Source organism: Dipteris shenzhenensis, chromosome 8 (genome assembly GCF_047967505.1).
Source record: "Dipteris shenzhenensis isolate YYH24624 ecotype China chromosome 8, Dip_SZ_1.0, whole genome shotgun sequence".
NCBI classification, from domain to species: Eukaryota; Viridiplantae; Streptophyta; class Polypodiopsida; order Gleicheniales; family Dipteridaceae; genus Dipteris; species Dipteris shenzhenensis.
The window spans coordinates 52,242,916-52,269,889 of record NC_141603.1 but is presented as its reverse complement, the minus strand read 5'-3'; the positions used below and the strand labels follow the sequence as shown (position 1 = coordinate 52,269,889).

General features: G+C 44.0%; 1 pseudogene across 1 annotated transcript; it reads left to right on the top strand.

Annotated features, from left to right (window-relative positions):
• On the top strand, window positions 1-26,778 carry LOC147899663 (pentatricopeptide repeat-containing protein At3g09040, mitochondrial-like; annotated as a pseudogene). Its single transcript, XR_015541380.1, has 4 exons — window positions 1-76; window positions 201-277; window positions 361-2,640; window positions 23,655-26,778. The product of XR_015541380.1 is annotated as a pentatricopeptide repeat-containing protein At3g09040, mitochondrial-like (transcript).
• Window positions 26,779-26,974: the final 196 nt, after the last annotated feature.

Sequence of the window (26,974 nt, the reverse complement as noted above, 5' to 3'; positions counted from 1 at the left end):
TGATGATGATGAACACGGGAGCAGGCTGAAGATACCCCGATGGCTTCCCTCCACGACAGTGGAGCGGTGGTTTCAGGTACTGCCGTCGCTTGCAACAGTCACGATTTTCTTCCTCTTTACGTGGGTAATTTAGCTGTCATATTTTTTTACCGATTTTGGGAAAAAGATTCATGGCGACGTCTACTCGTGGCGCTTCGCAGGTAGGTTAGGGACCGAGAGCTTATCGAAGGAGTACTTCACGGATCCCTCCCAGTGGTGGGACAGCCGAAAGAGCAAAGTAAGTGTACGAAGAGTCTGGATTGTACAGGTAAATCTGTCGATCGACTAGTCTTACGAGTCTCTTGTGAATCTTAACAACAGAAAATTCCAAGGTATGTAGAGTTCAAGCATAAGATTACCAAGGAGCGGCTACGGATAGGAGGCTGGTACAATCCAGGTTGGGCTAAAAACATGCCAGAGAAGAAGTCCAAATCATCCCCTCGTCTGGCCCAAGATCGTGGCTTGGTGGAGGAGTGTGGCAAGGCTGGATTAAAGGCCAATGCACAAGAACTGCATGGCTGGGAAACGCACAGAATAGAGGAGGCACTCACGTCTATGGAACAAATGCCCCAGCCGCCTTCATTTCAGAACCTTACATGCATCTTGCATAATTGCAGAACAAAGAAAAATGTAGCGTATACCAAGCGCTTGTACGCCTATCTGTGCAAAAATGGTCTCGAAGATCATAGATCTCTTGGGAACTACCTCGTCCCAATGCTGGTGCAAGCTGGAAGCATGGGCGATGCTCAGCAGGTTTTTAACAAGTTGGTTGATCGGAATGAGTATTCTTGGACGTCCCTCATCTCAGGCTATATTGAATTTGGGGATTCAAAGCATGCCCTCAATCTCTACCAGAAAATGCAAGAGGATTCTGTACACCCTAGCAAGTATACCATTGTTGTCGTACTAAAAGCTTGTGCTAGGCTGAAAGAGGCCGAAAGAGGCCGAGAAGTTCATGCAGAGATAGCCAGAATGGGGCTGGAAAAAGATCTTGTTTCTGGTAACACCTTGGTGGATATGTACGCCAAATGTGGCTCACTTGCAGAAGCACGGGAAGCGTTTGACAAGCTGGCAGTTCGAGACGTGGTCTCGTGGAATGCACTAATTACAGGATATGCCCAGCATGGGCTTGGAGAGGAAACACTCAACTGTATCAAACAGATGCAAGTGGAGGGTCTCTCCCCAACTGCTGTCACGTTTGTTTGCAGCTTGAAAGCTTGTGGTAGCATAAGAGCCATGGACAAGGGCCAAGAAATACACGCCGAGATAGCCAGAAAGGGGCTGGAAAGAGATCTTGTTGTTGGTAGCACCTTGGTGGATATGTACGCCAAATGTGGCTCGCTTGTAGAAGCACGGGAAACATTTAACAAGCTCCCAGTTCGAAATGTAGTCTCGTGGACTGCACTAGTGGCAGGATATGCCGAGCATGGGCTTGGTGAGGAAGCACTCAAGTGTGTTGAACAGATGCAAGTGGAGGGTCTCTCTCCAGATGCTGTCACATTTGTCTGCAGCTTGAAAGCTTGTGGCAGCATAGAAGCGATAGACAAGGGCCGAGAAATGCACGCTGAGATAGCCAGGAAAGGGCTGGAAAGAAATCCTATTGTTGGCAACACCTTGGTGGATATGTATGCCAAATGTGGCTTGCTTGCAGAAGCACAGGAAGCATTTGACAAGCTGCCAGTTCGGGATGAGGTCTCGTGGAATGCATTGATTACAGGATATGCTGACCATGGGCTTGGTGAGGAAGCGCTCAACTGTCTTGAACAGATGCAACTGGAGGGTCTCTCAGTAGAAGCTGTTACATATGTTTGCAGCTTGAAAGCTTGTGGCAACATAGGAGCAATAGACAAGGGCCGAGAAGTGCACATGGAGACAGCCAGGAAGGGACTGGAAAAAGATCTCATTGTTGGCAACAGCTTGGTGGATATGTATGCGAATTGTGGCTCACTTGCAGAAGCACAAGAAGTGTTTGATAAGCTGCCAGTTCGAGACGAGGTCTTGTGGACTGTACTGATTGCAGGATATGCCGAGCATGGTCTTGGTGAGGAAGCACTTAACTGTCTTGAACAAATGCAATTGGGGGGTTTCTCTCCAGATGCTATCACGTTTGTTTGCAGCTTGAAAGCTTGTGGCAGCATAGGAGCGATAGAAAGGGGCCGAGAAATGCATTTGGAGATAGTCAAAAGGGGGCTGGAAAGAGATCTTGCTGTTGGCAATGGCTTGCTGGATATGTATGCCAAATGTGGTTCGCTTGCAGAAGCACGAGAAGCGTTTGACAAGCTGCCGGTTCGTACCGTAGTCTCCTGGACTGCACTTGTGGCGGGATATGCAGACTGTGGGCTGGGTGAGGAAGCACTCAACTGCCTCGAACAGATGCAACTGCAGGGTCTGTCTCCAGATGCTATCACATTTGTTTGCAGCTTGAAAGCTTGTGGCTGCATAGGAGTGATAGACAAGGGCCGAGAAATGCATTCGGAAATAGCCAGAATGGGCCTGGAAACAGATCCACTTGTTGGCAACACTTTGGTGAATATGTATGCTAAATGTGGCTCGATTGCAGAAGCATGGGAAGCATTTGACAAGTTGCGAGTTCGAGCTGAGGTCTCATGGAATGCACTGATTGCAGGATGTGCCGAGCATGGAGAAAGTGAAATGGTTTTCCATATACTAAAGAGGATGAGAGAAGAAGGGATACAGCCAAGTGGGATCACATTCTCTATCATTCTCAGTGTATGCAGTCACACAGGTCTAGTGGATAAAGGCCAGAAGTACTTTGAGGCCATGAGCAGAGACTACGGCGTCACTCCATCTATGGAGCACCACATTGGCATGGTTGATCTCTTTGGTCGTGCAGGCCAACTAGACGAGGCAATAGCGACGTTGAAGAAGATGCCTTTCCATCCTGATCTTGTGGCATGGCATATGGTGTTGGGTGCTTGTCGAAAGTGGGGGAATGTAGAGCTCGGAAGACTGGCGTTTGAACATGCAGTGCAATTGGATGAGAAGGATGCTGCATCCTATGTCTTGATGTCCAACATCTATGCAGATGCTCACTTTGAGGAGGAGTAGAAGGTCTGGGCAATGAAAGTGTAAAAACAAGCATGGAAAAAGCCAGGACAGAGTTGGTGGACTGACAATAGTGAGACTGTCCATTTGTTTTGTTAGGGGATACAAGACATGCCAAAAGCAGAAATATAGCAAACGTGGAAGATCGTTTCCTCAAAATGAAGAAAGGTATGGCCCAGATTTGCATCGGCTGTCACAAGAGATTCATTGATGTAAAGCAAGATGGGTAATGTGGGCACGCTGAGAAGCTGGCTCTAATTGATATATCCAAAGGGGGGGGACACCTATGCGTTGTCAAGAATCTCCATTTTTCTAACCAATAGACTGATATCGAAGAGCAGAAAGCCAATGGACCACTATCAAAGAATCTCCGGGTTTGTAATGACTGTCATGTAACCAATGGGCAGATATTGAAAAGCAGAAGACCATTCTTGTCGGAGATGCAAATGGTGATCCATGTCTTCAATAAAGGAAAGAGGTTCTTGTCGGGACTACAGGTGACCTAGTGCATCCAGTGCCCCTCTTAATGTTTGTGCTAGAACCTTCTAGCATTACTGACCGTGCAACCAAAAAATGGAAGACTCCTCTCTTGGTTACCTGCAACAATTCATTCCCACTCTCCGGGGTCCCACTGAAGATACTTTATGGGACTCGTGCATAGAGCCACAACCTCCATGAACCCGAAATAGAGAGATGAGGGTTCAGATCTATATGCCAAGAGTCCTTGCTCTATTCCACATAGCTTATGATCTTGACAGGCTGAAATGGCGTGCCCAAAAGAATACACTTAGGACCACTTTTCTAGTTTAACTCAACCCAAGCCATAACTTGACTCAAGCTTGGTTAACTTAACCAACTAACTTAATCCAAGCAGCAAATTGAATCCTAGTTATGTGAACCAACTGGTCGAACTAAACCTATATAACCTAACCCAGCCCACCTGACTAACCTAACCTTCTATCGTGACTCTAAACTTGGGAATAGAGGCGATGGACAGTGGGCGACGCCATCGCGGCTATGAATTGGGCAGCTGGATGTGTATGTGCACAGTGGTGGCAGGTATCAAGAACTGGTTGATGGCAGGTCAAGGTTGTGAAGTCTTTGGGGACGGATGCAGCTGCCCAACAATGATGAAGATGTTTTGTGTATTCGTCCTTCGTGAAGTCTTGGGGACAGATGCAGCTGCGGGCATACATTTGGAATGGAGATGTGGTGTGTAGGAGGTTGCTCGTCAATTCGTGTCTACAACACATTCGTGGAGAGGAGGTTGTTCGTCGAGTCCTCCCTCCTTGTTTCAACGTGTTATGCAAAAAAGGGGGTAAGGGCAGATAAGAGAAATGGGCTAGAAGAGCGGAGGGGAGAGAGAGAGAGAGAGAGAGAGAAAGAGAGATGTATTACCGTCTTCGGGAGGCCTTGCGGGCCTATGAGACAAAGTACAATCACATAGATAACTCATACAAGCCACTATGGGCTGAAGCAAGGGCCCGCTAAGGCCCTTTGCTGAATACTATGCTAAACTAAACTCAAAATACAAGAGTCAAAACTAGTATTGAGTCTCAGATTCAAAATAAATAATCCCGTGCCAAGGTAACTCTCTTATGAGTTGCGAAAATGTCTCGTATCTGTGTTTGTCCGGTCATTTCTCTTTGCGACGGCGGAGGGCGTGGTCTCCATGATCTCTGTATCCAGTGGACCATGTCAAGAGTGACGCATCTGGTCAATCGATTCCCTTTGAGTATAGATGTGATGGGTTGAATCTCCATCTTTGCGTGTCCTGGTCCGTCTTTGCATCGTGTGTAGCTCCTATATCTTTGGTCGCATCTCTCCTCATCGTCGTCTCATTCCATTGACCCATGCAGTCCTCATATCATCTATCTCCTCCTCTACTCCACTATGTCCAGGGGCAGACTCAAATCTATAAAAATATGTGACATGGCACAGGGCTCAATCTATCACTGTCTCATGTGTCTCCTCCGCTCTCTGATCAGGGCAACAAAGTTTCTCTATGTTGTGGCATCTCCATCAGATAGCGGCCAATGCAAACCTGGTCCTGGAAGTGAATCAGCTGGAAGAGAGGCCCAAAACTGTGTGCCTCCTGAAATAGTATCGTCCTCGGATCTCATAGTAAATAGGGAAAGTACATAGGAAGTCCTCCTTCGTCTCCACCTCCTCCAACATGCATAGTCTATAGATCTGTTGTTCTCTTGGTGTACTTGTGGCTCTCCTTGCCTCAATCCTCTGTTGATGGGACGAGAGAGAGAGAGAGAGAGAGAGAGAGATTTTTAAAATCTTTGAAAGACTGATGGGTCTATGAGATTGAAAGAAACCTGATACAATAAGCTGAAACGGTGGAGCTACTAAATGGGCATCATCACCCATGCTAAGTGCTCAGTACTAAGCTGTTCTCATCATGAAGGATGGCAAAACCTCAAGAGAAGATAGTCTACCTATTGATTTCTACAAAACTTTTTGGGATTGGGTTGGCCCCAAGCTCCTTGAGTTTTGGCAAGAAAGTATATCTACCTCGTCTCTTCCTGAGCATATGAATAGTGGTATAATTAAACTGATTCCCAAAGAAGGCAGGAAGGATGTGATTAAAGATTGGAGACCTCTCACCATGCTTAACTGCAGCTACAAAATCTTTGCCAAAGCATTGGCCCTCAAGATTTAGTACAAGATGGATAGATGGATCTTGCATGAACAGGAGGGATTTATAAAAGGAAGGCACCTTTTGGAGGCTATTGTCAACATCTGGGAGGGTTGTGAACATGCTAGGGAAGTCGAGACAAGATATTTGCTTTATCAAAGTAGATTTCGATAAAGCCTATGATAGGCTTGGGAATTCTTAACCCAATCTATGAGAGACATGGGACTTGGTCCAAATTTAATTTCTTCTATCAAACTTCTACTTTCAAATGCCTTGGCCAAGGTGTGCATCAATGGTGAGATGTCTTCACCCTTTCCTTTGAAGAGATCTATTAGACAAGGCTACTCCTTTGCCCCCCTACTGTATGCTATCGCCAACTACCACTGATGCTTTGGGCTGGTTGCTCATTGACAAAATGCATGATGGTGTGGTCAAAGGAATTGAATTGCCTTTTGGAAAGCAATTTGCGGACGATAATAATCTCACGCCTAGAAACTCCCAAGTTCTTGTAGCGATGGAGTGTTTGGATACCTTCTATACAACATCAGGTTCTTGACAAGAATCTAGCATTAGGAAAAAAGGGAGCTCATTTAGGTGCCAGATCGCATTTTGCTGCAAATCCCACTTTTCGGCCTTTTTTGGCCGTTTCCGGGCCTCCGGATGTCCGATTCTAGCGTTTCCAGTGCCGTTCTTGGGGTTTTGGGCCGTTCCGGACGCGTCTGCAGTGTCAGAATCACCAAATTTTGCACAGAAAAGTGTTGCTCTTATATGAACATTGAATGTAAAGCATGTGAAAGAATATATTTATTCCTTTTCACACTGACATTTCTCACGCAAGTATCCATATTTTCTTGCTTTTGTAGAGAGAGAAAAGAGAAAATAGTGAATTTCTTACAGGGCCCCAAAATGAGCTCCCTTTTTTCCTAATGTTGTTTTCAAGCTACAAAACTACAAAACAAACTTTAAGGGGTTTTGAGGGGATAGCTGCTCAAATAAAATAGCAGCTCACCTTATGGAATAGCAAGAGGGGCTGTTATATATGTTTGCAGAAGCAATACATTGCTCCAGATGATAACCTTGGAGTTAAGCATACTAATGGAAGCAATACCTATATGCAAAGTGATGGAACAAGTCTACATAACATTGACAATGAAGTAGGCCTGACGGATAAAAGGATAGATAATGAGCCAAGCAATGATGAGCAAATATATGATAGACATCAAGATGGAGATGTTGACCAGCAAGATAAGGATTTGGATGCACTTGATACTTCAGGCATGCAAACTTTGAGGACAAAGTCTCCAAGGAGAGGTCAGTATTGAGCATCGTATGGTCTCCATAAAGGGAGAAAATATAGAAGACCACACAGATAATAGCAAAGGATGCCAAAGTAAACATACACACAATGATGAGGAGCAGCTTGTGCAGCAACAAGATATGCATGACACTTTTAATCCTACAGCTGCATCACAACACCTTGAGTATATGTATAAGTTCAGAATGGTGTCATCATGCTACGTACACACAATGATGAGGAGCAGCTTGTGCAGCAAGAACAAGATATGCATGACACTTTTAATCCTGCAGCTACATCACAACACATTGAGTATACGTAGAAGTTTGGAATGGTGTCGTCATGCTGCATACAACACATGATAAATATTGCTACCATGTATTGGCACTTGCAATCTGATGCACGACAATCTCCTCAATAATCCCAAAACTTGATGCAACACATCCAATGTAGTGGGGGACAATAGACTGTGAATGGTAATCAAAAGAATTCCATTGGGCTGTGCATAAGCTTTTTGCATGCTGCTCAAAGCCCTGCATAAGCTGCCCGAAACCAGAGGCATCCTGCTTAAAGAGCCCTGCATAAGCTGCATAAGCTACCCAAAACAAGAGGCATGCTGTTCAAAGCCCTACATAAGTTGCCCAAAATAATAGGCATATTGCCCCATGTTCCCTCCATAAGCATTTGACAGTCCCATGGTATGTAATAAAGCAATGCTGCTATCCAACTATGGCCGAATGCATGCACATTTGCTGGATGGCTGCGAATTCTTGATGGAGAGGCCTTGAAAAAGGTAGCTGAAAACAGCCTTGTAGGGGCTGGTAAAGATGGGTTGGAAAGGCTTGAAATTCTGGTTTCAATCTGATGAATATGGCTACCCCCAAAATTTCAATTGAGAGGCTCAAGATGATGGCCGAAGACGACTCTTTGAAATGGGGCCCAGGTAGGCTCAAATCAGGGTTGGAATATAACCAAAAACAGCCTTGTAAAGGGGTGATGATGCTTCCTTCAAAGAAAGAGGCGCCTCCAAACTATGAAGACCTAGAACTGTGACTACTCCTTATCTTGTATCCTCACATCTGATTCTTGCCTTTATCACTTTGTTATTTGCCTGCATAATGGTTGCAAATAAAATACTTATTTTCAGTGGTCTTACTGTGCCCATCTATTTTCACTAACTTCAAGAAAGGGGATTTTCTTAGCCGCTCTTTTTCTGCGAATGATCTTGAAAGTTTCTTTGATTGGTCTATCCAATTTGCCTGCCCACCATCTTCTGGTATACATTCTAGCTGGGGAGTATTTTATGTGCTCAAGCCTTGCTAGCTTAGTCTTGATAAAATATGTGCTTGAAGATCCCCGTTGTGTGCTTGGGCCTCCAGTTCATCAAATCTCTCTTTGACAGCATCGAGTCTCTTGCGACGAACCTTATCTCTGAGTTTTCTAGCCTATTTTAAGACTTACTGCATTTCTAGCACATTCCTTAACCCAAACTCTGCAACAGTTGTTTCACCAGTGTATCTGGGGGTAGTCCATAGCTCTTTGACTTTGCATTGAATAGTTCCTAGTTTGAAATGGCTGGGGTCAGCCTTAAACTAGGATGAGGACCTGCTTCTTGAGACAAAGTCACAAGTAACTAGTAGAAGCTTGTGGCCAAATTGCAAGAGTAGTAAAAACAGTGCCTCTGGATTTGGAGGTATTTTGGAGGAGATTATGAGAGAAGTAGGCTCTGTCCAGCCTTGATTCTCTCCTTAATTCTCCTATCTATCTGTTAGGCCATGTTAGGTCCCCTGCACAATTCAAGTCCACCAGTTGAAGAGATTCTTTAAGATCACTTCATGTTTGGAGCTCAGAATCTCTAATCACAACAGAGTTACGGGAAACGGGGAAACGGAAATGGGAAACGGAGACGTTTAGGGATTTTTGAGAGGGGGTGAAACGGGGAAACGCCACATCATCAAGGGGGTTTAGAGTAATGCATACATACATTTAGAGTGCTCTACCTTCAAAAAAAGTGCACAATAAGCTATAGCTCTACCTAATATTGATTGTAACTTTGAACTTTGAAGATTGAAGTTTCATTGTTCAACCAATCACACAATGCAAATTTCAATTATGCAAGGTGGGGTAATTTATAAATCCTATGACAAGTTACAAAATGGAAAAATGATTCATGATTCATGATATTTAAGAAACCAATCATGATTCATAAATGGTAATTCAGCTTTCAAAGCACAAATGTCATAGTAACAAAAAGAAAGCTGAAACCCAAAAAAGGCTACATCGAGGATGATATGATCAAATAATAAGCTCATCCTCATCCTGAGACTCAACCTCTACCTCCTCCTCCTCATCATCATCATTCTCCTCTACTAACAAATCATCATCATCAGGTGAGTGGGCATCATCTAGGCTATGAAATCCAATATATTTGTCATGCATATACGTGTGTCTCATCTTGTTAAGCAAACACAAGTTTGCATTAACAAAGACAAGATCATTGGCCCGTTGCGTTTGCAGACGATTTCTCTTCTTTGTGTGCATATGGGCAAAGCTACTCCACAAACGCTCACAAGAAGAGGAGGTGCAAGCTTGGCTTAGAATGCGGATGGCAAGCTTTTGCAACTCGGGGGAATCAACTCCATAATCCTCCCACCATGTAATAGCCCCAACTCGAAATCTGAAATTCCAAAACTCATAAATTTCAGATTTCTAATTTTGTATTAAATAACAAATTACAAGTTCCTAAAATTTGAAAATTAAAATGAGTTAATATTACCTATCATGCTGTGCATCTGGCCATCCATACATGCCTTCCTTATTGCGATAATTGGCAAGCTGGTCTTTTATCCTCCGCTGTCCATCAGGAGTTGGCATCATCTTCTGAAGAGTGAGGTTCCAACCACGAACAACCTCTGCATCACTCTGTTGTGCACTTGCCTTGTGTTGAAACTCCGGGTCCAACACAAAGGCAGCTGCATGCATGGGAGAGTAATATTGATTCCATCTGCTCACAGCCAACTCTTCCAATTCTCTCAACCTTTGGGGATCCTTTTCTATTTCTCTGATATTCTCAATCATCCGATCCATCCCCTCATACACCTTACCAAGAAAAGGCATATCTCCATCAACTCGGTTAAGCAGCTTCACAATAGGCACACATAGATCAACAATGTGAGATGCATCAGTCCAAAATTCATCACTGCCTATGCACAAGTCATAACAATAAATTCCAAGAGCTTGCCTAGAAGTGGGCCATGCATCCCACTCTGCGCTTGCCACAACTTGTTTCAGTGCAGGTCTCATTTCAAGGAGCCTGCGAAGCATCAAAAAGTTGTATGCAAATCTTATCTCTGCATACTTCAAAAGCTCCTTGTAGGTAAATTTACAGTACAAAGCAAGAGAAAAATTATGTCGTGTGATGAAGTTAACCACCTCTTTTCCATTGTCAATAACATTCTTGACCCAATCCAATTTGTCAATGTCTTTCAATAAATTATTCAAGCAATATGCTACACAAGCACTCCACTGGATATGAGGAGGCAAGTGGCCAAAATACCTGCCCTATTGGGGCTCTGTTGGGGTCAGTGAGACCACATTTGTTCAGGGTTAGGAAAGATACGGGTTTACTTACCATGTTTCTTCTGCCCCTTTTTAGCCCTGGGGTTTGTGCTACTTGCATGAGCAGAAGGACCTTTAGCTATAAATAGCCTCCTCTTACTGTGGGCGGTGACTGTTGGTTTTCCTTTGACAACTATATCTTTATCTACTTGAGGTGGTAGAGGCAGATCTTCCTCAGAGTCATCAAAATCCTCAGTCAACATATCATCACACTTGTTGACTTCCTCTTCCAAATCCTTGGCCCATTCCTCTTCCGGAAGGTTTGCTTCAGGAAGCGGCTCTGACAAAGCCTCGAAGGCATTTTTCATGGGAATATCAAGTGCAAGCTTGGACTCAAGCTAAGCACTTTTGTCTCCTTTCGATTTCATCGGACTACTTGAGCACTCAGGAACTTCCGACTGTTGAGGTACCCACTTCTCCTTAGGAACCTGAGTAGGTTCAGCGTTCACTTTGGGTTTGGTTTTCTTAAAAGGATAATTTTTTACAGTATGATAAGAAAGACCACACAGAAAGAAAGAGTTTGGCAGGTTCTTATATAGAACTTTTTGCTCCTTGATCACTCCACCCCTACAGTTGAGGATCACTATAGTTTTAGGGAGACCTTCTGCTAAATCTAGTTGGGCACACAGCTGCGGGTTCCCTCTAGGATTGATAAATTGCTCTCTTTCAATGCTTACCACCTCTCCTAAGCTGCTGCATAGTGACACGTCTTGGTTACATAGAGAAAACAGTAAGTCAAGCAATTATACCCAAACCGAAAGAACAGTGGACCTAGGATTATCCGGGTTGAAGGATGGAGACCATCTATCAAGATACAGAGGTTGATTATGAGTTGTCCATAGTCCATGATGTAAGACTCGACACAAAATTAGCTCTTTCAAAAAGAAAGATCAAGTACCCTCACTGAAGGAAATGGACATTGGTGACTGTGAGACCTCTACGACTCCAGTTGGTACAAAACCAATTCTCAAGGAAACCAATCGGAGGGCAAGGACCATGCAGGTATCCCACTAGTGCATAAGACTCAAGCCAATTGATAGACTCTTCAAGAAGGCCTTCATCTATCCGGACGAAGACAGTTCTACCTGATCCAAAAGGTGCCCTCTCTCCTGAAAGCCCTGAGCTCGCATCTTCAAATTCTCATGAAGCTTTAGGTATTCGTTCTCCAGTAACTGGGCTATCGATGGTCGGGGTGGTTGCCCCCATGGGGGTTCTTGGAGGACGCATCACCATTTTCTTAGGTCGACTTTGCAGGATTGGTCTGGGACCCATGCTTCTCTTTTTGTACTCCCTCTTGTTCGGAAGCTGCTAGAAAGTTTTATCGTTCTCTGAAGAGCAGAGAAGAAGCCTCTTCTACTTTGTTGAAGAGCCCCCACGTACGAGGAGCCAAATGCTGTAGTTTGTCTAGCATAACCAAAGACCGTGTTCCGAATTGAAAAGCACCACGACCTACTGATGGCTTGCCCAACATGCTTCCACCATGACCTGAGATGCATTCGAAGGTTCTTCCTTGGGAATCAGCAGGGGCTGACCAGATTTCTCTACTTCGGGAGTCTCCGAATGCTGCTAAGGTGGAGCTAGAAGGTTGTCGACTAGTGGGGGAAGGAGGCAAGATTAGAGAGGTCAGGGCCCTTGTAATCCTTTTCAAAAGAAGGTCAAAGAGTGATAAGAGGAGAGGACATTGTCACATCATGAATGAGAAATGAAGGGTTCTCTATTAGTGTCGCATGCAGCAAAGTGGACGTTGAGTGCCACAAAAAGCTCAAAGGAAGAGATCTATACTCAGGTGTGAGAGGAGGGAGAGAGCCTAGATTAGAGGGACACAAGTCACCGTCCTCTATCGCTCCCCCAAATACCCTTTTTTCCATCTATGTCATCGATCGCTACTACCTTTTTAGGGTCATGTCGGATGCCCTCACTTGAGATAATGAATCCCAAGTACTTATGGCGGTTAACATTCACTGAATCTTTTTGGGCTCTACATTAATGAGATCACATACTTTATTGATCACCTAGGATCATTCTGCTGGCTAATTTGATGATACAAATATTGCTATATGCATATGACATCATCCTTGCATCATCTTTAGCGGAGGTATTGTAGAGACATCTGGAGGCCATGCATGTGTTTTGCAAAGAGACCTTATAGTTAACCTTTGTAAGACCAATGTTATGATCTTCAACACCTCATGTGCAGTACTCAAATGCCATAGCTTCATTTATCGAGGTAAGGCAGTGGAAATAGTGAAGTCTTAGATATCCTTGGGGATAGTCTTTATAGGGCAAGTTTTCATGATGACCTATCCAGCTAGGGCATGACTCACATGAGGACAAGGAACCAGCCCGACTAGAGGCAAAATGCCTTTAGGAGCACTTTCAAGATCTACCAATGAAGTGCTAGTTTTTCAATACTCTAGTGAGACTGACCACCATGTATGCAACACCTTTTTCGGGGAGTAATCTGTCGGTGATAGAGTAGAGGAGATTTGAGTGGCTATAGGTGATTATGCAGTCGAGGATGATTCAGAGTAAGCCCTTAGTCCCCCATTAGATAATATAGGTAGATTTTGATTCAGAGTAAGCCCTTAGTCCCCCATTAGATAATATAGGTAGATTTTGATTCAGAGTAAGCCCTTAGTGCCCCATTAGATAATATAGGTAGATTTTGCCACAACACCTCTCCAAGTTGATGCTATTTTTCAGACAATGACATTCCTTCTACAGAGTTGGGGACCTATCCTAGTGGAGATTGTCAAGGATGGCACTAGAGTCATCTAGACAGCTAGCAGATAGCAAGCTTGGTACAATATGGTATGCATGTGTTTCCACATGGTTTGCCAATCGTGGTATTCAGATGGACCAACTTCTCCCCTTTTAATAGATCATGGATGCAACCCAAGTGGATCCCATGAGATGAGATTAACCATATCATATGGTTAGATCTCTTTCAACTCCTTATGTCTTGGATTTGGGGGAGACCAGGATCTCCCCACCAAGATCCAATTCTAACACGACCACTTCTTCAGAGTATCAAAGGATGGACTCATCATCAGCCCGCAATACCTTGAGGACAGAGGAGTTTCACTTGCACTGAGGATTGCCATTGGATAGATGTAGGTCTCATCCCATCAACTGAGTGAGGCAAGGAGAGTTGTAAGCATACCTAGAGAGCAATGGATCTGCAAGTTATGCACATTGGGGGAGATCAAGACAAAGCAACATTTCTTATGTGTCTGTGTGTAACATGCAATGATTATCTGATCGTTTAATTCACAGCAAGACCTTCTTTAAACCTTTAGCGAGGAATGAGCGTTGTTTACCATAGAGAGAGGAAGGAGATGAGGGTAGAGAGAGAGTAGAGTCGACAACCGATTGGGTCCCTGTACCCACTGAGGGCCCCCTCCCCCAATCAGGGGAGAATTTGCTTTATACTTGGAGAACTGAGAAATACAAAGAACACTCTTCAAGAGAGCACGGAACACGCTTCTGAAGAGCTCACTGTGCACACGTATAACAGACCCAAAGACCTGAGAGGCAATGCCGACCAATACCGAGACCTTGATGCTATCCACACTGATGATGTAGGATGCTTCTGCAAGGCAAGGAAGAGGCTTGTGCTGTCTAGCGGAATGCAGGGTTACTGCGTGAGTAAGAGAGTGAAAAGCTAGAAGTGATAGATCCTATGAGAGAACTGAGTGATGACAAAAATATAGAGCTGAGAGTGAGCTGTGTAAACTGTAAAAGAGAGCTGAGAAAGCTGAGGAAACAGTGTCCAAACCTCTCTCCGTTTGCTCGTCCAAACCTCCAACTGTTGTGCTGCGTGGTCACCTTCAGATCAGGCTGAACTGATGGCCAAGGGACTGAGGCTAGAGTAGGGCCAGATCTGAGGATCTCAGGGGCTGCACAAGAGGCTAGAGCAGGGCCAGATCTAAGGATCTCAGGGGCTGCATAGGAGGCTGAAGTGGAGCTGAATGAGAAAACAGGGCAGCCAAGGGGCCCTTTTATAGCGCTGGACTGAGCCAACCCAGCCTGTAAACAGATTGACTCAGTCTGTTTTACAGACTCTGTTTTATAGACTGGCTGGCCTACAACTAGCCTATAAAAAGCCCTCCCTGGCTCATTTGCCAGGGGAGTTTTTGGGCAGCCTTTGCAGGCTGCCTTCCCTGCTTACCTGTCCAGCCTTTGGGGACCCTAAAGGGACTCCTAACCTAGGCTAAGACCTAAACTATAAGATGGAAACACTTAACCTACTATTCTCCAATGGGTACTAGTGAACAAGAACTGACTACTGACTTGACCTAAGGCTGAGAGACTGAACTACGTAGCTTGTGCCTGACTGTCCCTGGACAAGGGCTCACAAAGGGGTCACAGCATATGATAAAATCTCCTATCTGGGAATTATAATACACTTGTCGATGTAGCCACTGTGTCACCTTGCACCCAAGTGCAGGGGTGCATGTGACACTGTGCAACCTAATATGAGATTTGTGGATGATACCATTGCCTTTTTCAAGAGGGGCATGGATTTGGTCCACCGTCATGGCTGATCCATTTCCAAGAGAGGTTTGCAATGGTCTCCATCTGTTTAAGTACGACATAGAGAGACACTATTGTGACATATCAGAGAGTAGCAAGAGGGAATTATGCTGCAAGAGGCTAAGGTAGATCGAGTACAGTGACATGTCACAGACTTTTATGCATTTGAGTTAGTTCCATATGATAGTGGGCTAGAGGAGGAAGATCTAGCTAACATGAGGGTAGTGTGGATTAATAAGGAGAGATGATGTGATGCTTATGAGCAAGGGACCTATAGACCACACACAACACATAGTGACTAGAGCACATATGATCGAGGTCCAGTCCACATCTCAGCCCTCCTTAATGAAAACTGCCAAAGATGTGGTGTCACTCGACATAGCCCATCTACAAAGGTCAAGGAGACCACATCCTTCACCACAAGAGGCAACTCGACAAATGCAAATTTGGGATATCTTTGTAGCCCATTAGAGAGACACCATGACATGCGGTTTCAAATTTTGTGCTCTCAATCTTTTAGTCTTTTAGTTTCTCACTTTTGTTTTTTGATTTAGCTTAGCGTAGCACTCCCTAACGCACCCTTTGCTTCATCCCACATAGGCTTGTATGGGTTTTTCTTTTTATGTACTTTGTCCCACAGTCCTGTGAGGTCTTTCGCGAATGTTAATATATCTTTTGTTCTTTCTTTTTTCTCTTTCTCTTTCCCACCTCTTCCTTTATCTCCTTCCTTGTCTCCCTCCTTCTCTCTCTTCCTCTCTCTCCCTTTTCCCTGTCTCTCCCTTTCCCTCTTCTAGCCCCATTTTCTAATCTTTCCCTACCCCCTTTTCTACATAAATCGTATCCAATGTGTGTAAAGCTTGAACTTGGGAGTCACCATGTGTCTTTGTGCATCTGGATCTCCACATATGTCATGCTACAGCCCTTGACCCCCAGGTCATGAAGCGGGGGAGGGAATAAAAGTCCTCAAAAGTCTAGCAATTCTCTTCCAGATAAACCTCACTTGCTTGTAATCTCATAAATAATGGTAAATGGACTCCTCAATAGAAAGGCAATGAAGCAAATAGGGGCTAACCCCATAGGTTCACTACAATCTCTCCATGAATAGAGTCTCTAAAGAAAAGAGTGATTTTTATATTCCTAAATGTTTTGCAAAGTCTTCCACAAAAGAAATTTTGCAAGTCTATAGAAATTTGACAATTCTCCCAATGACAAGCTTTGGTGGGCTTCCAGCCCCTAAGGGTGAGCTGAAACCTCCTAGCATTGCTAACTATGTGGTAAAAGGAAGGGAGGCCCTTTGCACAATTCCTTACTTTAATCCATTCCCATTCTCGGGGTCCCACTGTAAATACTTTATGAGCACATTAACATGAACCCATGGGAATGTTGTTCAAGTTAGGATATAGATAATAATTTGAAGTCAAGTAATACAACCTAAAACCCTAACATGCTCAAAAGCAACATCCACAAGGATATCCTTACCCCAGGACCTAGATAGCATGCCCTCAGAGTAAACATTAAAAATTGTTGTAGAGCTATGGTGAGGCTTGCCATTTGTAGAACATTAAAATTGAAAAACCAAGGCATCCCCATCTATGTTGGTATATGTGCAATCCCCACTTTCATATGTAACTACCAATGTTCCATAGTGCCCTTTTGTAAGGCCCCCATTATGAGAAGAAGCCATGGTGTGAGCAGTGGACATTGGAAGGATCCTAGTTTTGACATTAGATGAGGTCTCATGGTGACCGTTTGATGGTTAGGAGATGGTAAAAGGATTAACGTACTCCTTGGGGGTTCGGGAGCAACGCCCCCGATCTTGGGGGTTTGGGGGCAATGCCCCCAATGGTGGTTCGGGGGCAACGCCCTCGATGGGGGTATGGGGGCAACACTCCCAACGGTGGGGTCCAAGGCATGATGGGAGTGTGCGGGCAATGCCTCCAATGATGGTATGCCCTCCATTGCATGCACGCGATCATTTGCATGTGAATTTGCCCTCGCATGTGTGATCAATGGTCGGTGGTCAATGGTATTTGGCCGTGGCGAAAGTCAAGAAAACATGTACCACCATCCTCACACTTAGTCACACACTATGCTAAGTCAATATACATATGCCACCGCTAGCCCATCAATGTGGTGGAATTGGTCTAATGCAAAGGGCTATATAAGGAGGCCACTTCTCAAGCCTCAACATCGAATGCCAATACCCCTACCTCCAGTCCTTCTCCATCCAGAGTCTGTCTAGATTGCCATCGAAGCTCTACTGGAGAGCGCACGCATGGATAGCACCATCAGTTATATCTGATACAAAATTTTTATTTAGCTCTATTGTGTCTATCCTCTTGTTATTGTACTATCGTTGTTGTCAAACGATCTCTCTGTTGCATTGTATTTCTACTGTCTACACCTCATTGAAGTCCTATGACCTGAATTGGGATACCTGACCTTGTAAAAGCCCCAAGCCATGTAGAGCTATGGTGAGGCCTGCCATTTGTGAAACCTAATCCAAGTGTAGGGCTTCATCAATCTGCTCTCAATTCGTTTTTCATTTCCTCTAAGGTGACTTACTAAACTGAAGCCTAAAATCATCCAGAAGGTTTGTGTTTTACAAGGATCCATAGATGAAGCAAATCATCTCTCTTATTGGACCACTACATGTAATAAGAAGTACCAAGAGGTCTACCATGATCTCGAGTATGCCATCATGGCACAGGATAGACTACCTATTAATCTCCTCTAAAAAGGATGGATACTCTTCTAAGATTACTCCTAAAGATGCCCCAAGCTTTCGGGATGGCAGCCATAAGAGGGGAGGAAGGAATCCTAAGATGCGCTGATGTAAAAATGCACCTAGTACTTATCCATCCAATCCCCAATTGTGAACGAGAGCAACACTATATGCAATGAATGAAGAAATCTTTCTAAGGCTCCTATCTTGGCAAAAGTCCCCTGGCCACAACCTTACAAAGCAAGGCTATGTGCTACAAAGCTGGATCAATGATATTGAGGTCCCTCTTTGTATTTTGAGATACTAGGAAGAGGAAGTACTTGAATTGTATGAGCTCAAAACAGTGGTCATGTGATGGGGGCCATAATTCCATCTATTTATCGAGACACTTTTCCACTATATGGACCTTTCCTATCCACTTGAAACAAAGTCCATTTTTGAAGGCTTAAAAGTTCTTTTGCATTCACTGGATTGGTTGGATTATTGTTAAACATTCTTTGGGTTTTTTGAAATTTTTTGAGGTACTCATTGTTTAAACAACTCATGCTTGCAAGTCCCTTCCTAGTCGAATCTAGAAAGTGGAATTGAAGACTCTTTTGCTTTCCCATTAAGGCATCATAAATCTGAGCATAACAAATTGTTTCCTTCAAATATTGAGGATCATTTCATTGGACTTCGACCTTCTAGCTAGTCCTCCTTGGGCCCTTTAATGTGTAAATAAGCATGGAGGAAAGAGAGAAAGTAGGGACCCACATTATCTCAAGTTTAAGGTACACCAATACAATTGGTTTCACCTATGTGCTTTTCAAGAGTAGTGATGTATGGTAGCATGGTCTTAATGATGTAGAGAGTTGCAAAAAAGAGGGGAATGGCATGAAATCATGACGTAAGATGAGGAAAGAAATTGCCTTTGGGGAGGATAAGGGAAAGAGTGAAGATGCAAGACATTTGGAGAATTGAAGGAAAAGGGATTTGTGAGTGAGCAAAGAGTGAGTGTGTGTGTGTTTAGATTAAAAATTCCCATCAATAATTGAGCCATACAAGTAATTCCATCAATTGGATAAAAAGTATAAAAAGGAAAACATGTAAGGAAACAAGAAAAAAGTAAAAAGTTAAAAAAATTTTGACACATTAATTGAATAAAAAGTTACAAAAGGAAAACATATAAGGAAAAAATGTTTGAGACATCTATATATACATTTGTAAGACTAGAATTTGAGACATCTAAGTTGAAAAATGCAATAACTAGAGTTTGCAAAAATTTCCACCAAAATAAAGAATTTTAAATAATATTGAGTTTGACAAACACAATATTGAAGAAAGATGTCGAATCCTCAGGTAGTCGAGGTTCCGAGGTAGGTGTTAGAATATCGTAGTTATATCACTTTACCTAGGAATATAGACAACCATATGGGTAGATATGTAATACTTGTTTTCCCTGGCTTATTATCACTTTACCTAGGAATACAGACAACCATATGGATTCTTAGATAATTTTTTAAAAAATGTTTAATTCATAAGTGGAGTACGGAGCGAATGAGTGCATGGGTTGAGAAGGGATTAGAGGAGGTATGGGAGAATTAGTGTGATTGGAGTGTGGAGTGGTTAAAAAGAGAGTGTAAATGGAAGATTTCAAGGAGAGATACATAAAATAATAATTCATAGTTGGGAAAGTATACATGTGTGTGTGTGTGTGTGTGTAAAGAAATATGTGTCTATCTATGTGAGATACATCTACTAATCTTTTTTTTTTTTTTTTTGGTATGTGTGTGTGTGTATTTTGGTATCCCACCCCCAACCTAGAGGGTAAGACCACATGGTGGGGAGTAAGTCCACCATATAGAACTTACTCCCCACCTACTGATAATAAGTGAATAAAAGTGGATTTATACGATAAGTGTCAAAATGAAAAAATGATGCGAATAAACTACTTCTGCAAAATAGATATAATATAAAAATAAGATGGATCATAAAATGACCAGGGATTATCCATGCTAAAGAATTATCCAATGTTGTGAATTAATTGTATGTCACTAGCCCGACCAAAGGCTAGTTGGAAAATCAAACTGTCTTTAGATTAAAAAGTCCTATCAATAATTGAGCCATACAATTAATTCTATCAATTGGATAAAATGTAAAAAAAGAGATGTTTGAGACATACAAGAAAAAAGTAAAAAGTAAAAAATGTTTGACACATCAATTGGATAAAAAGTTAAAAAAGGAAAACATATAAGGAAAAAATATTTCAGACATCTATATATACCTTTGTAAGACTAGAATTTAAGACATCTAAGTTTAAAAATGCAGCAACTGCAGTTTGCAAAACTTTCCACCAAAATTAAGAATTTTTAATAATATTGAGTTTGACAAACACAATATTGAAAAAAGATGTCAAATCCTTAGGCAGTCCAGGTTGCGAGGTCAAGGTCCACTTACCTACCACCATCTAAACAAACTAGGTGTTAGAACATCATAGTTATGTTTAGGTAGACATGTAATGCCTATTTTCCCCGGCTTGTTATCGATTTACCTAGCAATATAGACAACCATATGGATTCTTAGATAAATTAAAAAAAAAAAAAGTCACAAGTGAAGTAAGGACCGAATGAGTGCATGGGTTGAGAAGGGATTAGAGGAGGTATGGGAGGATTAGTATGCTTGGTGTGTGGGGTGGTAAAAAAGAAAGTGTAAATGAGAGATTTCATGGGGGATACCTAAAATAATAATTCAAAGTTGAGAAAGTATACGTGTGTGTGTGTGTATGTGTGTGTGTGTGTGTGAGAGAGAGAGAGAGAGAGAGAGAGAGAAACTTTTATTAACATCTTCAGGACACCTCACAGGCCTATGAGCCAAAGCACAACCAAAAAAGAGTAACTACTACATTTGAGTACAAGAGAGTCAACAGAGTGCACAACATCTCTTGGCAGTGCATAGAGCGTCCGTGAAATTATTATAAAAGCTAAGTATAATAGACAACTAGCTTTCATTTACATCAGTTTGAAAGTGAGTCTTTGGGTCTAATATTAAGTCTCTAATTAACACCTTCTTGTCTCTATAGGTAGCTCATTATCCTTCTATCGTTGAGAGAGAGAGAGAGAGAGAGAGAGAGAGAGAGGTTCCAACAAGGCATTCATGTGTGAATCACCTTGTTTTGGCTAGAGACTAGATGCAAATTGTTTATGGAGGATGTTTGCTACCTATACTCTTGCCCAGTGGTTTCTTTTTAAAAGACCCTACTTGGAAAAGGAGCACCTAATTGGGCCATCCTTTCATCCTCAGCCTTGAGAAATGATAGCCTTAAATGGGAGATCTTTCTCTAAACTTCATGGAGAAAATTAGCCATACACTTGTAAAATGCTTATTTTGATGCATTTCAATTTATTAAATGGTACAACAAACATGATAAATATCTAAATTATATCTTGCCATTTGATTTGATATGCTACTTGACCCCATTGGTATTTGTCAACTAAAAGATATGGGTTGTCAAATTTTGGCAGTTTTTGGTGATAAACAAGATTCGGTTCGACGGAGCGTAGATCGTGACCGTCTGATCCTAACCTTTATGAGCTTACCAGCTAATCTACAGAGACTCCAACTATCCAAGGTTATTCGCGTCGCCTCTCCTTCATGCTGCTATGCAATGTCGCCCCATGTATACTTCAACCTTGCAACAAATCTTGGCCTTAGGATCCTAGCCCATATCTGACGGCTCGTAAAAGGCACCTCCTGTAGCCTTAGATCTGGGATAAAATTCAACGGTGAGTAGTCGCATGAGGCACACACGGAGCTGGTGGGTGCATGAAGAACACGCCACCCAAAAGTTGTGAGCCACATCATCGCCGCCCCTCTGACCCGATTGCCGATTCCGATTGGAAACTGGGGCAACCGACTGCCAGCCTTCGGGTGGCCTCCTCTTGGAGCCATTCCGTACACCTTAGAGTGCATTCCCGCATAAAGACCGGCGGAGACGGGAAAATAGGCTCTCCACCCGGGCAGTTCGGGGTTGCCTGACAGATATGTTTGGCCTTGGCGACTCCATTGGGTGGGTATCCCCTCAAGACGCTCGCACTTTGACGACGCTGATAGAGAAATCCTTGGCACAAGCAACTGCACCCGCACCCGTACCCGTAGGCGGGCACCGCTCAGCCCATAACTTGGCATTCCCACTCAAGTGGCGCCTCGGGGGAATGCACTCTTAATATTTCTTGCCGAATCTCAAATCTGAAGTGGTGCAACAGTTTGCGAGACAGAACTATCAAACTCTGAAATTAAGAAAAGGGATGCATGTGCGAATTTTTGAAGGGGCCCTATTATCTATACGTCAGAATTCGGCTGCTCCATTGAAGAAAGCACCGACAGAATAAATACTACGACAAAACGTGCTGGGATCGTCTGCTTCTTCCTCACTTTGTGCGTCCTTCACAACTGATCATGAAGATATATACATCTCTGTCATACGTCTGACGCAACTGCAGCAGGCCCTATCGTCGCTCAGCTGCATGGCCCGGGGTTTCTTCGTAGCGGAGATCTACACTACGACTGGTTGGCAGATCATCTGCGCAGACAATCAAGCCTTCTGTCTCGGATGGCTTCCCCCGAGGACAGCGGAACGGTGGTGGAGGAACGTTCACGTTCAGGTATCCCGTCCTCTAATGTAGTTTTGCAAGATTTGCACCTCTGTTTACATGGATAATTTAGTCATAAGAGGGCTGCCCATCTTTCTACCGATTGCAAACGAAACTTTTGCTGGCGACACCCACTCCTGGCAAGCGCTTATCGAAGGAGTACTTCACGGATCCCTCCCACTGCAAAGGAAGGGTGCGACGAGTCTGAACTGCATGATTTACACAGGTAAATGTATAGATTGGTCACTCTGACATGTCTCTTGTGATACTTAACAACAGAAACCCCCAAGGCCTTCAGGCCTCAACCAAAAAATTGTCAAGGAGTCGTTATGGTTTGAGGGCTGGTACAATCCAAACATGCTCGAGAAGAAGCCTAAAGCATCCACACGTCAGGCCCAAGACCCTGGCTTGGTGGAGGAAAAGCCCAAGGTATCCATTAATCAGGCCCACGACCAGAGCTTGGGGGAGGAGTGTGGCGAGGCTAGAGCAAAGGTTAATACATCTAAAGCACAAGGAGTGTGCAAGAAGACTCGCTGGGAAACGCTCAGCTTAGAGGAGGCACTCACGTCTATGGAACGGATGGCCCAGCCGCCTTCAGTTCAGAACCTTATATGCATCTTGCATAAGTGCCGAACAAATAAAAAATTAGCCTGTACCAAGCGCTTGTATGCCTATCTGTGCAAAAATGGGCTGGCAGATCATAGATCTCTTGGGAACTACCTCGTCCCAATGTTGGTGCAAGTTGGAAGCATGTGCGATGCTCAGCAAGTTTTTGACAAGCTGGTTGGTCCGAATGAGTATTCTTGGAATTCTCTCATCTGGGGATATATTGAATTTGGGGATTCAAAGCATGCCCTTAACCTCTACCAGAAAATGCAACAGGATTCTGTACACCCTAACCAGTATACCTTTGTGGCTGTATTGAAGGGTTGTGCTAGGCTTAAAGATGCAGAAAGAGGCCGAGAAATACATAGCGAGATAGCCAGAAAGGGGCTGGAAAAAGATCTTGTTGCTGGCAACACCTTGGTGGGTATGTATGCCAAATGTGGTTTGCTTCAAGAAGCAAGGGAAGTGTTTGACAAACTGCCTGTTAGAGATGAGGTCTCGTGGAATGCTTTGATTGCAGGATATTGCCAGCATTGGCTTGTTGAGGAAGCGCTTGATTGTGTTGAACAAATGCAAGTGGAGGGTCTGTCTCCAAACGGTGTCACATTTGTTTGCAGCTTGAAAGCTTGTGGCAGCATAAGAGCCATGGACAAGGGGCGAGAAATACACGCTGAGATAGCTAGAAAGGGGCTGGAAAGAGCTCTTGTTGTTGGTGGCACCTTGGTGGATATGTATGCCAAATGTGGCCTGTTCGTTGAAGCACAGGAAGTGTTTGAGAAGTTGCCCGTTCGAAATGAGGTCTCATGGACTGCACTGATTGCGGGATATGCCCAGCATGGGCTTGGTGAGGAAGCGCTCGACTGCCTCTGGCAGATGCAACTATGGGGTTTCTCTCCAAATGCTGTCACATTTGTTTGCAGCGTTAAAGCTTGTGGCACCGTAGGAGCGATAGGTGAGGGTCGAGAAATACATGCCGAGATAGCCAGAAAGGGGCTGGAGAACGATCTCATTGTTGGCAGCAGCATCGTGGATATGTATGTCAAATGTGGCTCGTTTGCAGAAGCACGGGAAGGATTTGACAAACTTCCAGTTCGAAATATAGTCTCGTGGACTGCACTCATGGCAGGATATGCTGAGCATGGTCTTGGTGAGGAAGCCCTTAACTGTTTTGAACAGATGCAACTGGAGTCTCTCTCTCCTGATGCTGTCACATTTCTTTGCAGCTTGAAAGCTTGTGGCAGCATACGAGCGATAGACAAGGGTCGAGAAATGCACACCGAGATAGCCAGAAAGGGGATGGAAAGGGATCTTGTTGTCGGCAACACCTTGGTGGATATGTATGCCAAGTGTGGCTTGCTTGCAGAAGCACAGGAGGCATTTGACAAGCTGCCAGTTCGAAATGAGGTCTCATGGACTGCATTGATCGCAGGACATGCCGAGCATGGGCTTGGTGAGCAAGCGCTCAACTACCTTGAACAGATGCAAATGGAGGGTCTCTCTCCAAATTCTCTCACATTTGTTTGCAGCTTTAAAGCTTGTGGTAGCATGGGAGCAATAGACAAGGGCCGAGAAATGCATGCTGAGATAGCCAGAAAGGGGCTGGAAAGAGATTTCGTTGTTGGCAACTCCTTGGTGGATGTGTATGCAAGATGTGGCTCGCTTGCAGAAGCACGGGAAGCATTTGACAAGCTGCCAGTTCGTGATGAGGTCTCATGGAATGCACTGATGGCAGGATATGCTGAGCATGGGCTTGGTGAAGAAGCGCTCAACTGTCTTGAATGGATGCAACTGGAGGGTCTCACTCCAGATGCTGTTACATTTGTTTGCAGCATGAAGGCTTGTGCCACCATAGGAGCTATAGACAAGGGGCGAGAAATGCATGTTGAGATAGCCAGGAAGGGGCTGGAAAGAGATCTTGTTATTGGCAACACATTGGTGGATATGTATGCCAAATGTGGCTTGCTTGCAGAAGCACAGAAAGTGTTTGACAAGCTGCCAGTTCAAAATGACGTGTCATGGACTACAATGATTGTAGCATATGCCCAGCGTGGACTTGGCAAGGAAGCGCTCAAGTGTCTTGAACAGATGCAATTAGAGGGTCTCTCTCCAAATGCTGTCACATTTGTTTGCAGCTTGAAAGCCTGTGGCAGCATAGGAGCGATAGACAAGGGCCGAGAAATGCATGCCGAGATACTGAGAAAAGGGTTGGAGAGAGATCTTGTCATCGGCAACACCTTGGTGGATGTGTATGCAAAATGTGGCTCACTTGCTGAAGCATGGGAAGCATTTGACAAGCTGCCAGTTCGAGACGAGGTCTCATGGAATGTGCTGATGGCAGGATATGCCCAGCATGGGCTTGGACAGGAAGCAGTCAACTGCCTCGAGCAGATGCAACTGGAGGGTCTCTCTCCAAATTCCGTCACATTTGTTTGCAGCTTGAAAGCCTGTGGCAGCATTGGAGCAATAGACGAGGGTCGAGAAATGCACACTGAGATAGCCAGAAAGGGGTTGGAAAGAGATCTTGTTGTTAACAACACCTTGGTGGATATGTATGCCAATTGTGGCTTGCTTGCAGAAGCACGGGAAGCTTTTAACAAGCTTCTAATTCGAGACAAAGTCTCATGGAATGCCCTGATCACAGGATGTGCTGAGCAAGGTCTTGCTGAGGAAGCGCTCGAGTGTCTGGAACAGATGCAACTGGAGGGTCTCTTTCCAGATGGTGTCACATTTGCTTGCAGCTTGAAAGCTTGTGGCAGCATAGGAGTGATAGACAAAGGCCGAGAGATTCATGCTGACATAGCCAGAAAGGGGTTGGAAAGTGATCTTGTTATTGGCAACACGTTGGTGGATATGTATGCCAAATGTGGCTCACTTGCAGAAGCACGGGAAGCGTTTGACAACCTGCCAGTTCGAGATGAGGTCTCATGGAATGTACGACTCGCAGGATATGCGCAGCATGGAGAAAGCGAAATGGTTTTCAATATGCTTGAGAGAATGAGAGGGGAAGGGATAAAACCTAATGGGGTCACATTCTCTATTGTTCTTACCGTATGCACTCACACGGGTCTAGTGGATAAGGGCCAGAATTACTTTGAGGCCATGAGCAAAGACTACGGCATCACTCCAACTATTGAGCACTACATTGGCATGGTTGATCTCTTTGGCCGTGCAGGCCAATTAGACAAGGCAGTAGTGATGGTGAGGAAGATGCCTTTTCATCCTGACCTATTGGCATGGCATATAGTATTGGGTGCTTGTCAAAAGTGGGGTAATGTGGAGCTAGGAAGACTTGCCTTTGAACATGTAGTTCAATTGGATGAAAAGGATGCTGCATCTTATGTCTTGATGTCCAACCTCTATGCAGATGCTCGGCAATGAGAGTGAAAAAAAGCATGGAAGAAGTCAGGGAAGAGTTGGTGGACTGACAATAGGGCACTCGTTTTTTGTAGGAGTTACAAGACATTCCCAAAGCAAAAATCTACATGCCAAATTAAAAGATCTTTCCATCAAAATGGAGGAGGAAGGGGATTGCATTGGGTGTCATGAGACATATCCATTGTATCACACTCCTATTCTCTTAACTAGCCTGTTCTGCCTGATCACGGGAGTAGCACCCTGATTCTCCTCCCAGCCTATTCTGCCAAGACATCAAAGCGAGACAGAGATCTGCATTTAAATTCACGTGAATCAGTTTCTTCTCTTCTCTCTCTAGCCTTAGCAAACCCCAAATCCCTAGATAGATCTAGATGCCACATGCCATCCATATAGGGCCTTCCTAATCTTTTCTTACTATCACACTCCTATTCTCTTAACTA